This window comes from Trachypithecus francoisi, unplaced genomic scaffold (genome assembly GCF_009764315.1).
Source record: "Trachypithecus francoisi isolate TF-2019V2 unplaced genomic scaffold, Tfra_2.0 Lachesis_group2, whole genome shotgun sequence".
Classification (NCBI taxonomy): domain Eukaryota; kingdom Metazoa; phylum Chordata; class Mammalia; order Primates; family Cercopithecidae; genus Trachypithecus; species Trachypithecus francoisi.
The window spans coordinates 76474170-76482989 of NW_022681465.1; positions in this window are offsets into that span (position 1 = coordinate 76474170).

Here is an 8820-nt window from a genome sequence, read left to right on the forward strand (position 1 = left end):
GGAAAATGAGGTATCCATCCCCTCAATCATTTACCCTTTGTGTTACAAACAATCCAGTTACATTCTTTTAGTTATTTTCCAATGTACAATTAAGTTATTGACTATAGTCACCCTGTTGTGCTATCTAATAGCAGATTTTATTCATTCTTCATAAATTTTTTGGACCCACCAACAATCGCTGCCTCTCCACCACCCACTCACTCCTGTTCCTAGCCTCTGGTAACCATCCTTCTACTCTCTATGTCCATGAGTTCAATTGTTTCGATTTTTAGATCCCATAAATGAGTGAGAACAAATTATGTCTTTCTGTTCCTGGCTTATTTCACTTAACATAATGACCTCCAGTTCCATCCATATTGTTGCAAATGGCAGGATCTCATTCTTTTTTTATGGCTGAATAGTACTCCATTGTGTTTATGTACCATATTTTCTTTATCCATTCGTCTGCTGGTGGACACTTACGTTGTTTCCAAATCTTAGTTATTGTGAACAGTGCTGCGACAAATATGGAAGTGCAGATATCTCTTCAATATATTGATTTTCTTTCTTTTGGGTATATACTCAACAATGGGATTGCTGGATCATATGGTAGCTCTATTTTTTTTTTTTTTTAAGGAGGCTCCAAACTGTTCTCCATAGTAGTTGTACTAATTTACATTCCTGCCAATAGTGCATAGGGTTCCCTTTTCTTCACATCATTACCAACATTTGTTACTACCTGTCTTTTGGATATAAGCCATTTTAACTTGGGTGAGATGATATCACCTTGTAGTTTTCATTTGCATTAGATCTTTTGCCCATTTTGATTGGATTTTTGATTTTTTTCCTGTAGAGTTGTTTGAGCTCATTATATATTCTGGTTATTAATCCCTTGTCAGATGTGTAATTTGTAAATATTTTTCCCATTGTGTGGGTTGTCTCTTCAGTTTGTTGATTGTTTCCTTTGCTGTGCAGAAGCTTTTTAACTTGATGTGATCCCATTTATTCATTTTTGCTTTGGTTGCCTGTGCTCATGGGCTATTAATCAAGAAAATTTTTCCCAGACCAATGTCCTGGAGATTTTTCCCAGCATTTTCTTGTAGTAGTTTCATAGTGTGAGGTCTTAGATTTAAGTCTTTAATTCATTTTGATTTGATTTTTGTGAATGGAGAGAGAGAGAAGAGTCTAGTTCCATTCTTCTGAATATGGACATCCAGTTTTCTGTGCACCATTTATTGAAGAGACTGTCTTTTCCCCAGTATTTGTTCTTGGCACCTGTGTTGAAAGTGAGTTCACTGTAGGTGTGCAGGTTTATTTCTAGCTTCTCTTTTCTGTTCCATTGGCCTCTGTGTTTGTTTTTATCCCAGTACCATACTGTTTTAACTACTATACGTCTGTAGTATAATTTGAAGTCAGGAAATGTGATTCCTTGAGTTTTGTTTTTTGCTTATGATAGCTTTGGCTATTCTGGGTCTTTTGTGATTCCATATAAATCCTAGTATTGTTTGTCTATTTCTGAGAAGAATGTCACTGATATTTTGATAGGAATTGCATTGATTCTGTAGATTGCTTTGGGTTTTATGGGCATTTTAAGATTATTGATTCTTTAATCCATAATCATGGAATATTTTTCCATTTTTTGGTGTCCTCTTCAATTTCTTTCATCAATGTTTTATAGTTTGCATTATAGAGATATTTCACTTCTCTGGTTAATTCCTAGGTGTTTTACTTCACTTGTGGCTATTGCAAATGATATTACTTTTTTATTTCATTTTCAGATTGTTCACTGTTGGCATATAGAAATGCTACTGATTTTCGTATGCTGATTTTGTGTCCTGCAATTTTACTGAATTTATTCACCATTTTGTTCTAAGTTTGTTTGTGTAGTATTTAGGTTTTTACAAATAGAAGATTATATCGTCTGCAAGGAAGGACGATTTGACTTCTGCATTGCCAACTTGGATGCCCTTTATTTCTTTCTCTTTTCTGACTCCTCTAGCTAGGACTTCCTGTACTATGTTGAATAACTGGTGACAATGAGCATTCTTGTTGTGCTCCGGATCTTAGATGAAAGGATTTCCATTTTTCCCCATTTAGCATGATACTAGCTGAGGGTTTGTCATATATGGGTTCAATATGATGAGGTATATTCCTTCTATACCCAGTTTTTATAAAAGGATGTTGAATTGTATCAAGTGCTTTTTCACCATCACTTGAAATAATCATATGGTTTTTATCCTTCATTCCGCTGATATGATTTATCACAGTGATTGACTTGCATATGTTGGACCATTCTTGAATCTCAGGGATTAATTCCGCTTGGTCATGATGAATAATCTTTCTAATGTATTTTTCAATTCAGCTTGCTAACATTTTGCTGAGGACTTTTGCAAAAATATTCATCAGAGATATTAGCCCGTAGTTTTCTTTGTCTGATGTGTCTTTGACTGGTTTTGGTATCAGGGTAATGCTGGCCTCATAGAATGAGTTTGAAAGCACTCCCTCCTCCTATGTTTTTCGGAATAGATTGAGGAGGATTGGTATTAGTTATTCTTAAAATGTTTGGTAGAATTCAACGTGAAACCATTAGGTCCTGGGCTTTTCTTTACTGGGAGACTTTTTATTAGAGCTTTGATCTCATTACTTGTTATTGCTCTGTCCAGGTTTTGGATTTCTTCCTAGTTCAGTCTTGGTAGGTTGTATGTATCTAGGAATTTGTCCATTTCTTCTAGATTTCCCAATTAATCAGCATACAGTTGCTCATAGTAGTCTCTACTGATCCTCTGAATTTCTGCAGTGTCAGTTGTAATGTCTCTTATTTTGTTTCTGATTTTATTTGGATCTTCTCTTTTTTCTTCTTAGTCTGGCTAAGGGTTTGCCAATTTTGTTTAACTTTTTTAAAAAATAACTTTTTGTTTCATTGATCTTTTGTACTTTTTTATTTCAATTTCATTTATTTCTGCTCTGCTCTTTATTATTTCTTTTCTTCTACCAATTTTGTGTTTGATTTGCTCTTGCTTTTCTAGTTCTTTAACATATATCATTAGGTTGTTTATCTGAAGCTTTTACTGTTTTTTGATGTAGGCACTGATAAGTGAGAAACTTCCCCCATAGTACTGCTTTTGCTGTATCCCATAGGTTTTAGTATGGTGTGTTTCCATTATCATTTGTTTCAAAGCATTTTTTAATTTCTTCATTGACCCACTGGTCATTCAGGAGTCTATTCTTCAATTTCCATGTGTTTGTATAGTTTCCAATATTCCTCTTGCTGTTGACATTTGGTTACATTCCATTGTGACCAGAGAAGATGCTTGGCATTATTTCAATGTGTTCAATCTCTTAAGACTCGCTTTGTGAACATATGGTCTATCACTGAGAAGGATCCATGTGCTAAAGAAAAGAATGTGTATTCTACAGTCACTGGGTGAAATGCTCTGTAAATACTTATTAGATCCATTTGGTATATAGTGCACATTGAGTCTAATATTTCTTTGTTGATTTTCTGTCTGGAAGATCTGTCCAATGCTCAAACGGGGTGTTGAAGTTTCCAGCTATTACTGTATTGGAGTAGCTCTAATAATATTTGCTTTATACATCTTGGTGCTCAAATGTGGATACATATATATTTAAAATTGTTATATTCTTTTGCTGAACTGACCTCTTTATCATTATGTATTGACCTTCTTTGTTTCCTCCTATGGCTTTTGTCTTGAAATCTGTTTTGTCTGAAAGAAGTATAGCAACTTCTGCTCTTTTTTGGTTTCCATTGGCATGGAATATCTTTTTCCATCCCTTTATTTTCAGTTTGTGTGTGTGTGTGTTTCTTATAGACAACAGATCAATCGGTCTTGTTTTTTCATCTATTCAGCTGCTCTATGACCTCTTATTGGGGAGTTTAGTCCATTTATAGTAAATGTTACTATTGAGAAGTAAGGACTTCCTCCTGCCATTTTGTTATGTGTTTTCTGGTTGTTTCGTGGTAATCATTTCCTTCTTTCTTTCCTTCTTGTCTTCCTTTTGTGAACATGATTTTCTCTGGTGATATGACTTATATTCTTGCTTTTAATTTTTTTGTGTATCCATTGTACCTTTTTTGGTTTGAGGTTACCATGAAGCTTGAAAATGCAATCTTATAACCCATTATTTTAACCTGATAACAACTTAACATAGTTTTCATGAACAAATAAAAAAGAAAACTTAAAAAAAAACTCTATGCCTTAACTTTGACTCTTGCTTTTTAATTTCTTTAATTTTTATTTTTATTTCTTTGTACTGTACTGTCTATGTCTTGAAAACTTGTTGTAGTCATTTATTTATTTGGTTCATTGTTTAGTCTTTCTACAGAGGATGAGTAGTTTACACATCACAGTTAGTGTTATAATAGTTTGTGTTTTTCTGCATGCTTACTATTACCAGTGAGTTTTATATCTTCAGCTATTTCTTTTTGCTCATAAGTTCCTTTTCTTTCTTATTGAAGTACTCCCTTTGGTATTTCCTGTAGGACAGGTCTAGTATTGATGAAATCCCTCAGTTTATGTTTGCCTCAGAAAGTCTTTATTTCTCCTTTACATTTGAAGAATATCTTTACTGTATATGCTATTTTCTCATTCAGCACTTTATATATGTCATGCCACTCTCTCCCGGCCTGCAGTGTTTTCACTGAAAAATCTGCTGCCAGACGCATCGCAGCTCCATTGGATATATCTGTTTCTTTTCTCTTGCTACTTAGGATCCTTCCTTTATCCCTGATCTTTGGAAATTCTATTATTAAATTCTTTGAGGCAGTATTCTTTGAGTTAAATCTGCTTGGTATTTTATAACCTTCTTGTACTTGGATGTTGATATCTTTCTGTAGGTTTGGGAAATTCTCTGTTATTATTCCTTTAAATAAATTTCCCACTCTTATCTCTTTTCCTACCCCCTATTTGAGGCCAATAATTCAGATTTGCCATCTTGAGGCTATTTTCTAGATTCTGTAGCTGTGCTTTATTGTTTTTATTTTTTCTTTTGTCTCCTCTCACCGGGTATTTCAAATATCCTGTCTCCAAGCTCACTAATTCTTTCTTCTGCTTGATTCATTCTGCTATTAAACGACTCTGATACATTCTTCAGTATGCCAATTGCATTTTTTCAGTTCCAGAATTTCTACTTAATTCTTTTAAGTTATTTTAATCTCTGTGTTAAATTTATCCGATAGAATTCTGAATTCCTTCTCTGTGTTATCTTGAATTTTGCTTAAGTTTCCTCAACGCAGATATATCTAATTCTCTGAAAGGTCACACATCTGTGTTTTTCCAGGATTTGTCGTGAATACCTTATTTAGTTCACTGGTGAGGTCATGTTTACCAGGATGGTCTTGATGCTAGTAGATGTTCTTCAGTGTCTGGGCATTGAAGAGGTAGGTATTTATTGTAGTCTTCATGGTCTGGGCTTATTTGTACATGTCCTTATTGGGAAGGCATTCTAGATATTCGATAAGACTTGAGTGCTGTAATTTAACCTGCATCTGCATTAGGAAGCATCTTAAGCTCAGTAACACTGTGGTTCTTGCAGACTTGTAGAGGTACCACCTTGGAAAAGATTCAGGAGAATTCTCTGGATTATTAGGCAGAGACTCTTGTTCTCTTGCCTTACTTTCTCCCAAACAACTGGAGTCTCTCTCTCTCTCTGTCTCTCTCTGTCTCTGTGTGTGTGTGTGTGCGCCATGTAAAAAGCTGGGGGTGGAGTGACACAGTCACCCCGTGCCCACTACCACTGTGTCTATGCTGGGTCAGACCTGAAGCCAGCATAGCACTGTCTCACCCAAGTTCTGCAGTGACTGCCTCTGGCTACTGCCTATGTTTGTCAAGGCCCTGAGGCTCTATGATAAGCAGATCACAAAGCTAGGAAGGCCTATGTCCTCCCCTGCAGTCTAGGGAGTTCCCCCAGGTTTTGGGTGGGTCCAGAGGTGCCATCTGGGAGTCAGGCACTAGAATAAAAACCTTAGAAATCTACCTGGTGTTCTATTGTGCTGCAACTGAGCTGGCACTCAATTCACAAGGCACGGTCCTTCCCACTCTTCCCTCCCATTTCCCAAGGCAGAGAAGCCTTACCTCTTAGCCCCCACCATCATAGACAATGGGAACTACTGCCAGACTACTGCCAACATTCCCTTAAGGCTAAGGTCTCTTAAGTCAGCTTATAGTGAATGCTGCCTGACCTGAGACTCACCCTTCAGGACAGTGGGGTCCCCTCTGACCCAGGGCAGGTCTAGAAATGCCATTCAACATTCAGTTTCTGGAATCAAGAATCCCAAGGGCTCACTTGGTGCTCTACCACCCTGTGACTGTGTTAGTACCTAAGGTGCACAGGTGCTCTACCACCCTGTGACTGTGTTAGTACCTAAGGTGCACAGGTGCTCTACCACCCTGTGACTGTGTTAGTACCTAAGGTGCACAGGTGCTCTACCACCCTGTGACTGTGTTAGTACCTAAAGTCCCCTTTTGCTTTTCCGTCTGATTGTTTCAAGCAACAGGAGTTTTACACCATAGCCACTACAGCTAGTACTGTGCTGAGTCTCACCTGAAGCCAGCAGGTCTCAGAGGCTCACCCAAAGCCATCGACATAGTGCCTGGGTATCACTGCCAGTTATTCAGGGTCCAAGGGCTCTTCAATTAGCAAATGATGAACACTGTCAGACCTAGGTCCTTCCCTTCAAGGCAGCCAGTTCCCTTCTGGCCCAGGTTGTGTCTAGAAATGCCTGGAATAGGGGCTTGATGACTCTGACTGATACCATATCATGCTGTGGCCGAGCTGGTATCCAAAATGCAAAACAAGTTCCTCCCCACTGTTCCCACTCCTCTCCTTAAGTGGAAGGAAGAGGTCTGTTTTGAAGTTGTGAGCTGTGCAGCCTGGGGTTGGGGGAGGGGTGATGCCAGCACTCCCTTAGCTTCCACAGCTGGCATCTTAGCAGGTTGCATCTACCTCCCACCCCAGTCCACTGTCTCTTGTCCCAGTTCAACACTAGGAGTCACCTAAGAGCTGCAGTCCTTGTGTCCTAGGCTGCTTTTCATGTCCACTTAGACACACAGGACACTGTAGCCCTCGGTGGTGAGGTTTTTTTAAAAATTTTACTTTAAACTCTGGGATAGAAATGCAGAACGTGTAGGTTTGTTACACAGGTATAAGTGTGTCATGGTGGTTTTCTGCACCTATCAACCTGTCATCTAGGTTTTAAGCCCCGTATGCTATGCATTAGCTATTTGTCCTAATGCTCTCCCTCCCCTCGCCTCCCACCCCTCAGCCGGCCCTGGCGTGTGTTGTTCTCCTTCCTGTGTTCATATGTCCTCACTTATGAGTGAGAATAGCAGTGTTTGGTTTTCTGTTCCTATGCTAATTTGCTGAGGATGATGGCTTCCAGCTTCATCCATGTGCCTGAAAAGGACATTATCTCATTCTTTTTATGGCTGCATAGCATTTGGTGGTGTATGTGTGTGACATTTTCCTTATCCTATCACTGATGGGCATTTGGCTTGGTCATGTCTTTGTTATTGTAAATACTGCTGCAATAAACATACATGTTCATGTGTCTTTATAGTAGAAAGATTTATATTCCTTTGGGTACATACCCAGTAATGGGATTGCTGAGTAAAATGGTATTTCTGGTTCTAGATTCTTGAGGAATCACCACACTGTATTCAACAATGGCTGAACTAATTTACATACATTCCCACCAATAGTGTAAAAGCGTTCCTATTTCTCCACAGCCTCGCCAGCATCTATTGTTTTTGGTTTTTTAATAATTGTCATTCTACTGGAGTAAGATGGTATCTCATTGTAGTTTTGATTTGCATTTCTCTAATGATCAGTGATGTTGAAGTTTTTTCATGTTTGTTGGCTGCATAAATGTCTTCTTTTGAGAAGTGTCTGTTCATATCCTTTGCCTGCTTTGTGATGGGTTTGTTTGTTTTAACCTGTAAATTTGTTTAAGTAACTTGTAGATTTTGGATATTAGACCTTTGTCAGATGAGTGGTTTGCAAAAATTTTCTCCCATTCTGTACGTTGCCTGTTCACTCTGATGATAGCTTCTTTTGCTGTGCAAAAGCTCTTTAGCTTAATTAGATCCCATTTGTCAATTTTGGCTTTTGTTGCAATTGCTTTTGATGTTTTCATCATGAAGTCTTTGTCCATGCCTATGTCCTGAGTGGTATTACCCAGATTTTCTTCTAGGGTTTTTATGGTTTGGGATTTTACTTTACTTAAAGTCTTTTATGCATCTCAGTTCATTTTTGTATAAGGTATAAGGAAGGGGTCCTGTTTCAGTTTTCTGCCTATGGCTAGTTTGTTTTCCCAGCACCGTTTATTAAATAGGGAATCCTTTCCCCATTGCTTGTTTTTGTCAGGTTTGTCGAAAATCAGATGGTTGCAGAAGTGTGGTGTTATTTCTGAGGTTTCTGTTCTGTTCTATTGGTCTATATATCTATTTTGGTACCTGCACCATGCTGTTTTGGTTACTATATCCTTGTAGTATAGTTTGAAGTCAGATAATGTGATGCCTCTTAGCTTTGTTCTTTTTGCTTAGGATCGTCTTGTCTATACGGGCTCTTTTTGTTTTTTTTTCCATGTGAAATTTAGAATAGTTGTTTTCTAATGCTGTGAAGAATGTCAGTGCTAGTTTAATGGGAATAACATGGAATCTATAAATTACTTTGGGCAGAATGGCCATTTTCTTGATATTGATTCTGAAGATGGAATGTTTTTCCATTTGTTTGTGTCCTCTCTTATTTCTTCTTCCCACGCCTTGTTAGCTGTATTCCTATGTATTTTTTACTCTTTGTAGCAATTTTGAATGGGAGTTCATT